We start from the raw sequence: 10,225 nt of genomic DNA on the forward strand, positions 1-10,225 counted from the left end.
AACTGACTGACAGAAATCAAGCTCTTACTGAGCACGGGAACATGTAAAAATCCCTAAGCATAAGAGAAGTTCCATTAGACAAAGCTAGGTGTATGTCCCGTATACCAAGAATAGCATAAGTCTGCTCAAGCCCCAAAGAAATACATCCATCAAACTCCCTGTAAGTAGAGAACCATGCTCTATGTGGAGTAACATGACAAGATGCCATAGAATCCAATAGCCAATCTGAGGCGTAGGCCATATCACTAAGCAAGAAAATTGTAGGGAAACTAGATGACAGGAGTATATGCTCAATTGCATCATCATGGGTAACAACATGTACCTCACCACTAGTAACATTGGTAACACCCGCTACATCTCCACTATCTTTGATTCTCTACTCATGTCGAGTCCGTCTCTGTCTCTGCTGCTCTCTAATCCATCTGAAACATTTTCTTTTAACATGACCAAGCTTCCCACAATGGAAGCATACATCTGTAGAAGAAGAATTTGTAGAAGACAATAAGGAATCCAAGTCATCATGAATAGGGCTATCCACATCCAAGGAACTCAAAGAGTCTAGGGCTATCCCAACATAGGGGACCTGCTCATCAAGACAACTGTCAGTAGAAGCACAAGTGGTAGAAGCATGCTGCTGCAAGTACTCTTCCATCCGCACTGGAGAGGGAAGCACAGAAGCATCAACTAGGGATGTAGAAGCTCCCACATGAAAAAGACTCGTAGCTAAGTGCATGACATAACTAACCACAATAGTGTAAAAGCCAAGACATCTGTCAAAAGAGCATATGGTATTCAGCCATGAAATTAACCCATAACCATAATGGCAAACATGACTTTGTAGTATATCAGACCACATTGTAGCATCCAAGTCAATGCAAGACCGGTAAGTGGCATAAGATCCTCCAATGGTCAAGCTCTAGGAGAAGCCCAAGTATCTGTACAACAACATCCGAATAAGTGGCTCTATAAAGTACATGATAGTAGACAAAGTGCATAGCTAGATAAGCATCAAGAGCAACTGCTCTCTGACATGTATGGGCAAAAGCAACCCAACTAGCATAGAAGCTAGGCAACACAGAAGCAACAAAGCCATAACTGCTAAACCCAAGCGCTATGAAGAAGTCCACTGATCAAGGAGTAACCCACAAAGAACCAAGCATCAATTAGCAATGAAAGCCTAATAACCAACTGCCAAGACAATGGAGCAAGCACTGCCCAAACATGTATCTACATCCAAGTAAATCCAAGATCCATAATCGGGGCATTAAGGGCCAAATAGCATGCAAGCTGCATAAGTGATAAGCCAACCAAATGCATACTCCACAAAATTCTCAAATGCAAGTCGATTCAAGTCCAAAAATCTACCATACTGCAGCTGAACCCAAAAGCATCCACATCAGACATCAGTCCCATAATGGGTAGCATAAGGCATAAATCTTGTTAAGTGAAATGTCAGCTGCAAAGAAAATGACAGTGAACCAAGAATTGAACTCTAATCTTTGCTCAAGAAGCATCCGGGAGCATAAACATCAAAGTGGCATCATCCAAATACATCAACATATCATCCCGAGTAGTTGAGAGCACCCGTAGACCATAGGCATAACCAAACTGGAGGTAAAATAACATGTCAACCAAGGTAGCATAAATCCCAACCAACAACGAAGTGTCCGCATCCAAATCAAGGCTCAATAGCTCTCAAATAGCATATCTGGGCATAAACCACGATGCCCAAGCATCAATACATCCAATAGGACACCCGAATGTCAACAAAGAGCATTATGCATAAGCCATCCTTGATAAAACCTTGCTGCCTAAACAATATATAGTACTAAATCCCTGCATAAATCGAACTATGGAAGCTCAAACTAAGAGCAAACATCCCCAAAGCATTTGGGCATCAAATACCAAGCCTCGGGAGCATCATATAAGCTAAGAGCATGACATTTTCTTGCTGTAAATCAACTCAGATCTGTTACAGAAAATTTTGTGATTAGAATTTGGCAGATCTGACATCACCATTCAGGAGTGTGCCAAAATCCCAAGTTAGACTCTTACCTTACCTAAATCGGGTTCCGGATGCCCGAGATATAAGAAAAAATGAAAATTTTGAGCTAGATTTTGAAATAGGCGCAAAAAAATGTGAACTACTACTATGGGGCCTATTGGTTATACTGAGGATAAGGGGGCAAATGGGGGCATACAAGGTGCCCAATGAAGCCAATGAACATTTGCAAAGGGTCTATGAGGGTCGCGGAGAGGCGGGAGATGAAATCTTACCTCGAGGGGAAGAAGCCATGGCTGGTATTGAAACTCCAAGCTCTAGGTCTTCAATTCAGACTGAAGTAATGCCAGGCTGAAGTAATCTCGGGCCAAGCTCCATGATCAAGCTCTGATAACAATTGAAGGGGATGCAATGGCAGTGGAGAAGGAGAAGAGGAAGATGCTGGAGAGAAGAGCACACACAATGTAGGTGCTGTCCTCCAATTGAACTGACAGCCTTATTGCACTATCAAATTATATATGAATAAAGAATGGGTGGTCACAGTGTACACGCGTAGGCCCAGAGGCCTTTTACCCCAACACTCTATTGTCAACAATGAACTAGCACATCCTCCTCTAAAGGTGGAAACCAAGCATGACCTTTACACCATGAAGTCTTTTGGACACAGATATGCAATCCATTTGAAATTCTAAGCTCTACCGACGAATGAATATATATTGCTACTTACAAAATAACATCCCCCACATAAAAATTGATATGCTCCTCATCAAGAATCTGTAAGCCTCTTGTGATATACATGAATGACAATAACTACGTCTTGGCAGACTAGCTACACTAATTTAAATAGAGACTAAAGGTTATGCCACTCCTCTTCTAGTGCTTCCAAGTCAATAGTACTAAGAGACATATACAAAGTAAACTTTTGCTATTGGTATTTAATCCAAAAGATAGGGGGAGGCAATAGAAGATCAGCAGAACAAAGGAAGTCTTGACACAAATATCAATATGTTGTTGAATATGGTCCACTTAGCAAAAAGAGTATCACTTAATTTGGCTTTCTGCTTTTAAGCTTTCTAGCTCCTCTATGGAGAAAGATTGAATAGAAGAGACTGCAGGAGCAAGGGGAGTAACAAAAAGTTTAGCTACTTTATAATTCAACTCCTCAATTATCTTCTATTGTGCTACAATAGTTTCATTGGAATATTGCAACTCACCCTCACAAGTACCAAGCTTAGAAGCTAAAACCACCATCTGAGATAGGGCAAAATCATGCTCATGTGCCAAGGAGGCTTGAACATCTTTAGCAACAACATTTTCTTTCTAGCCTTCCAACAAATTCATAGTTTTGGTCATCTTGTTGTGAATATCACTGAGAGTAACTTTTTGTAATGCAAAATCCTCCATAGCTTTACTCTAGTTAAGGAATCCATCTTTCTTTCAAAGAGGTATAAACTCATGTATAAACTTGGAGAGAAGTCACAATGTTTCTAGTGTTGCTTGAACATTGGAAACCATCTATGAAAGCATAGGCCCTAACAATACTATTTCAAAAAATGACAGAGTTTGAGGATCAAGTTTCCCATCCCTGTGTGCTTCAAATAGATTGGTACAAGAAAGGAATGTAGGAAGAAAACTAGTGGAAATAGCACGCACAGGAGCCCTATACAAGAGAAGGATTAGGAACAGGAATAGAACAGAAAGGATTTTGTAGGTGAGAATGTTTTGTGCAAATCACCTTAATAGAAGCTTCATCTTGCTAACGTGCCTGTTTTAGCCATGCAGCTCGCGTCATGCGAGTCCCCCTAGGCTGCTCCCTCGAGTGAGACCTTCACCATTATGATCCCTTGCATTGATGCCACCCCCATGTTGTTCCTGCTCGATCGGCCCTGATGATGATGATGATGATGATAATGATGATACTTGTCTGAGCTGCAGTGGTGGTGGATGCATACTTGTTTGAGTTGCTGGTCGAGTATCTGCATGTGACATGATCACGAAAACAAGAAAAAAAAAAGGTAAGTTTGTGATTAAATAGATTTACCATAATCCTGGATTCATTTAGCCTATTACTGGATTTAAAGTCCACATATGCATCCTGCATTAACAATGGAAACCTATTACCGAACTGTCATATCCATATCGATTTTTCCCTACAAGAGCACAAAAAATGCTTTTTAATATAAATTAACTACTTCTGCATTCTGCATGCCATGCTTTTTTGCACCTACAGGCTGCACCGTCAAAGGAATATGTGTATTACTACACGGAATCCAACAACGAAATTCAAATTAATATTTAAAGGATGTCCTTTTCTTGCACCTGCAATATCAAAGGAATATGTGTATTACCTACACGAGAATCCAACAACGAAATTCAAATTAATCTTTAAAGGATGTCCTCTCCTTGCTTCACTCTCATCCACACCAAACATGATTATTCCTCTGAGATATGTGCCATTCTTACAACTGGAGAGAAACCCAATACAAAACCTTTAACCTTGTTGTCCATGGATGCCAATCCATTTCACTCAACCAGGGTCCGCAGCCAAATTGGAGAGGAACCCAATACAGAACCTTTAACCGTATTGTCCATGGATGCCAATCCATTTCACTCAACCAGGGTCCGCAGCGAACTAACTTACGCAAACAATGTCACATGTGTTAACTCTAAAAGAATTAGCAGGGTCGATGCTTGTTTCGGGGCATGCATGCACATGGATAACATGATATGGATGAAGTTATATAGTACGTTTTAAAAAAAGCACTATCGTACAAAGTAGCTTGAGGGTGCAATCACATGCAAAAGAGAATTTTGTTTAGATGTAAAACCTATACCTTAACATTGGAAGCTTGAAACAAGTGGTTACCTCTATCGACAACTATTTTTGAGCAGCTCTTTCTGATAAGTGCTTTGCAGCATGGCAGCTGTGAAGGGATCCGGCGAAGGAATCGGATAGAATTATGGCAGGCTGATCTTGTGGAAGCTGAGAGGAGCCACCTGCCTGATTTTAAACATATTCAGTCCCTGTCTGGCGTCGTGAAGGTAAATTGAAAAAAGATTTAGAAGGGTAAATTGCGTGCATGCATGCATGGACGGCCTCGTGATATGCTCGTTGCAATGTGAGAGAGAGAGAAAGAGAGAGAGAGAGAGAGCCGCGCGTGCACGCAGCCGGCCTCGAGCTCTTGTCTCTTGCAGGCTCGACTTCCAAGGCCAGGAAAATGTAAAATAGAAAATTTAAGATGATTAGATATCAACTCGCAGATGGATACAAGAGATGCTGGCAGGCAAACCCATTAAAGAATTCCGGAGGTCTACGTTTCAGAGCAATCCTCTCTGCTTTTCTTTCCCAATCTATCAATCAATCAGAGTTTGTTTTCTTCCTCTTTAAAACTTAAAGGACCTTTGTAGCCTTATGGCAAAATATTCTACATAGCTTATTTATATTTAGTAGACTGTAGCCACATGCGCCCGGAAATCCTGCGGACATCCTACTGTTGATTCCATCTCTCTCTCTCTCTCTCTCTCTCTCTCTCTCTCTCTCTCGTATCTACCTGATAGTACCCTTGTGCTGCTGCAGGCTGCAGCCCACTAGTCATTTATGATATGCCCTCAATATTCGACCACCATGTCTGCAGCTCTACTGCGACTCAACACGCTCACACCGAATGGCAAAGTGTTTCTTTTTTTTAAAATTTTTGATGGAAGCTTTAAAGTTGTATTAAAACATATCAAAAGGTTTAGAGCTCTTTAAGGGAGTGTTGCTTCAAAGCAGGGAAACTACCTTGACTTGAGAGTACATAATAATAGCATTACAAAACATATAGACCATAATAGGTCTGAACTTAAGCATCAGATGTCGAGATGTTTATCCTAAGATTGGTATCTACATCATTATTATTCAGCCTTCTTCTTGATGTCCAGCAGTATGGCTGCCACATCCACAGTGGAAAATGCTTTCCCTAGTCCCTCCATATTGTCTTCATGCTGCTTGAGAATTATTTCTGCATCTTTCTCAACCTGAAAACAAAGATCAAATTTAAGACCATGGATAGGATCCAAATCAGTATTTTCAAACGTTTTCTTGTTTCTGCTTATCCATATGTTCCACAGGTAATAACTTCTGATCCAATTCCATATTGGGGGAGGGAGTCCATATATTTCCCCCAGTAATAACTCCTTCCAAGTGAGTTTAGTGGGGTGATACTTGACAAGGACCTGCATGAAACACCAGACACTACAAGAGAAAGGCCCTATAGACGCGCACTGTACACGCGAAAAAGCGGGCGCGTTTATAAGCGTGTGTATCAGCGCATCTATTCACGCTAGTATAAAAAACGCGTCTATATATCCGCGCTAATAAACGCGCTTATAGATGCAAAAATAAACACACATATTTTTCATTTCTCATAAAGTCCCTGAATATGACTAAACCTCTTAACAGCTAGTATTTGTTTGAATAGGGCATGATTGGATGTATATACGACATAATTACACCTGGATCATACACTAGGACATGATATACATGTATAGGATCATACGGACATGATATACATTACCAACTTTACTTCTTTCTGAGTATTACAAATATATATCCAATCATTCAAAGCTAATTACATATATGTGATTTCATGCCCTATATACATCCAATCATGCCCTATACAAATGTGATTGGATAGGGCATGATGATTGGATGTATATATAGATCAAAGGTTGACTTGTGTATTTGCAATATATATATATATATATATATATATATATATATATATAGAGAGAGAGAGAGAGAGAGAGAGAGAGAGAGAGAGAATTGATCAATACACTCACATGTCTCATTTGTTGTGCACTTAACCTAGCCATGCATGCCAATTCATAGCATGAGTAGATTGATGTAAATCAGTTGGCTTGTGCATATGCAAGCTATTCCAATCATGTCAAGGTGCACTTATAGCTCACATATAATTTTAGATAAGGTGGACCACATGTAACCAATGTGCACATGTCCTCTTTTCATCATCTTTAGCTACTTGTCCACTTGTTGGTGACTAATACCAACAAGCCAACTACAAATCTCTTATCTAAGAAATGTATAAGTAAATTAACTTAGTTAATTTGATGAGGCCAAGTTTTCCTTCCATGGACAGTGTGGTTGGCTATATTCTACTTCAAGGTTATAGGAACTTGCAGAAGTCAATGGAGTATCCTAAAAATGACAATACTTTAATTACTATATCAAGTCACTTCATGTACATATCTTTGATTGATTGATGGATAATATGCCTTTCTCTATCTCTTTCGTGTACACCTTCATTGCATTATCTCTCTCTAGCTAAAAACCATTCGTGCTTTATCCACCTATTGATACTTGCATGCAATTGTAAGTGGGATGGTCTAGTAAGTCACTACATATGTGCCAATTGACTTGCCAATGCGTTATCTCTTATCCTCAAGCTTTGTTATATATGTCACCACATAGGTCAATTGATTCCCTAAATGCATGCATTGATTCCTTAAATTGTTCCTGTGCGTTTGTAAGCGCGTGTAACAGAAATTATCTGCGCATATATACGCGCAAATTACACGCGCTTACAGATGCACCACGCAAGTATAGAAAAATTTAAAAAAATTTGTGGCTTTCTTTTCAAACCCGTGCTTTCCTACGTTTTTTGCACGTTTTCTGCAGTTCGAGCTCAACATCACTACTCTGTCTATCTATCACTTCATGAAGACAATGAGGTAAGGAAATAAGAGTAAAAAGAGGACAGGAGGAAAGAAGAGCCAATGAGTAAAGAACAAGAGCCAAACAACAAGGAAGAGAACAAGATTCAAGCAACTTACCAAGGGAAGGGAGAAGGAGGACAAGGAGCTTGCCACCTAGCTGCCACTCGTTGGAACAAGCAAAGAATGTGAGTTCTTCTTCTTCTCTCTTAATCTTGTTTGCTTTCTTTGTTTGTTTGTCTCTCTCTTCTCTCTCTTCACATGTTGGATCTTGTCATCTATGGAGGTTTTTTAGCTTTGTTTTTTAAGCAAGTTTGAAAAGAAATGGCGCGATTGTGTGCGTTTATCAGCGTGTCCAGATGACAATGCAGGCACAGGTATAGACGCGAAAATAGACACGCTGACAGACGCCCACAGAGACGCGCTGACAGACGCTCACAAAGACGAGGTATAGACGCGCACAGAGACGCAGGTATAGACGCTGCATGTAATATGTTTTATCTGCACAGGGTAATATGATTTTTCTTGTGTAGATGTGGAATCCTGGATCATCCAGGACCCCATTCAACAAGGAGCAATTCATGGGGGAGATGACCAATTATCTTGGTCGCCCTCCCACTGCAGAGGAGGTTTTTAGTGTGATGTCTGGGACACCTATCATATCTTTGCCTACACAAGGATTAGCTGAGGTACATGGATCGGCCGAAGCACGTACATCTGTAGAAGCACGTGTATCAAGTGAGGTAGAGGGTAGTACACGTCGAGGGAGGAGGGAGAGTGGTGTGGGAGGACGAGGAGGTCGAGGGCTTTGTGGGGGTTGCCTAGGTGGTGGCACTCGATCACCCTCACCGGAAAATGAGAGAGGTGAGTCTCCACAAATGTACTACTCTATCACTAATGTTGGTGGTATCTTACGTGACTTTGAGGGGAGGGAAGTGATAGCCTACTTGAGGAGTGTCGTGCATGCCACATACAAAGATTGCATGATTCCCTTCAAGCACAAAAAAAAAGGTTTGTGGCAAGAGGTGCTGTGGGCAATACCCGAGAATTTACGATTCTCAGATGATTGGGGATGGTCAAAGGTGAGAGACGCGCTTTATAACAAGAGGTCTCACCTTATGACGCGCGCCAAGGAGTCATTGCAGAGACAAGAGCAGGGGCGCCCTGGATATGGCCAACCACCCAATTGCCACCACAAGGAGTGGAAAGAGGCCAAGAAGAGAGCAACGGAGAAAATGACAAGTCGCCAGCATGTAGAGGCGCGACGTATCCAGATGGCAACCATGGGATCGTCGCATATGGATCGGGTGGTAGGGAGTCATGGGAGGCTGAGTTTGTAAGTATTATTTGATTTCTTTTTTTAAATTAAATTTTGTAATTTATTTCACTTCATTATGTAGTGTGTTTTAATACGTTGTATGTTCAAATTGTTTTATAGTATCGTATTGTTGGTAGGATGCCTACTCCTAGAGAGGTAGGCTACCATCGAGGTCATAACCGGGCATCCACTTGGCAGCATTTCTACGAGGAGGGACTCATTACGGAGGAGCAATATAATCGCGCCATGAGGATTCCACCACCAGAAGAGGTATGTTTTATTTTTTACATGAAAAGTATAGATAACTCTAATTTATTGTTTGTAATGGTATTTATATACCTTAATCCTTTGTGTAGGCGAACCTTGATGCAGTTGAGGATAGCGAAGGGGGGACTAGCAGTAGTGGTGGCGGCAACGGCAGCGATGGTGGTAGCGATGATGATGCCTCTTCTGAGGAGATATAGAGGAGCCCTATGCATGCATGCCTCCCCTTGGCTTGTAATTTTCATTTTTGATATGTATAACTTTCAGCTAGTGCTTGCGACCATGACGTCACAAGCACTAGAACTCATAATGTAAAAACGTTTCATCTATATATATGAAATTTCGTGTGCTACATACACTGTTTTATTTTCGATATCCAATCTTCGAATTCTCTGTTTTCCCTAAGCATACAATTTGATCTTGATGGGGGGAAAAAAACCAAAGAGCAAGCCACATGCTCTCTGGTTTTTTTTTCATACCTTTGTTTTGCACATCTATTAGCGCGTCTAAATTGCAGGATAAATGCGCGTCTATTCTCGTCAAAAACTTGCAGAGTAAATGCGGTTTTAGATGCGTAGATACACGCGTGTATAGATGCACAATATGAATATGTCCACTTTTTTATAAATATGATTATATATTTACGTAGCGCGTCAATACGCGCATCTATATGCACGTCTAAGTGTGCGTGTAACTCTGATCATAAGCCCGCTTTTAGATGTGATTTTGTAGACGCAAAAATAGATGCGTTAATAAACGCACACGACATTTTTTTTCACAATTCAAATATTGCGTCTACAAGCGCGTCTATGGAGCCTTTTTGTTGTAGTGAGATGTTAGAATTTTTAGGGCAGTTAAGGAATATGTGAGGGATTGATTCTACCTGTTGGCCACACCTTAGGCAAAGTCCATTCCCTAGACCAACTTTG

The 10,225-nt window shown here is 40.8% G+C and overlaps 1 long non-coding RNA gene across 4 annotated transcripts; it reads left to right on the forward strand.

The window, feature by feature from the left end:
* Window positions 1-5,519: 5,519 nt before the first annotated feature.
* Window positions 5,520-9,624, forward strand: LOC148018229 (uncharacterized). 4 transcript variants are annotated; one of them, XR_015687705.1, is made up of 5 exons: window positions 6,802-7,902; window positions 8,086-8,162; window positions 8,248-9,050; window positions 9,153-9,302; window positions 9,389-9,624. It is a non-coding gene; the product is annotated as an uncharacterized LOC148018229 (long non-coding RNA). The 4 variants fall into 4 exon arrangements; XR_015687706.1 differs by having other exon boundaries at window positions 9,231-9,302; XR_015687704.1 differs by lacking the exons at window positions 6,802-7,902; window positions 8,086-8,162; window positions 8,248-9,050 and adding an exon at window positions 5,520-5,675 and having other exon boundaries at window positions 9,231-9,302.
* Window positions 9,625-10,225: the final 601 nt, after the last annotated feature.

Source organism: Lygodium microphyllum, chromosome 21 (genome assembly GCF_053477565.2).
Source record: "Lygodium microphyllum isolate KBCC chromosome 21, Lygodium_microphyllum_v1.1.10, whole genome shotgun sequence".
NCBI classification, from domain to species: Eukaryota; Viridiplantae; Streptophyta; class Polypodiopsida; order Schizaeales; family Lygodiaceae; genus Lygodium; species Lygodium microphyllum.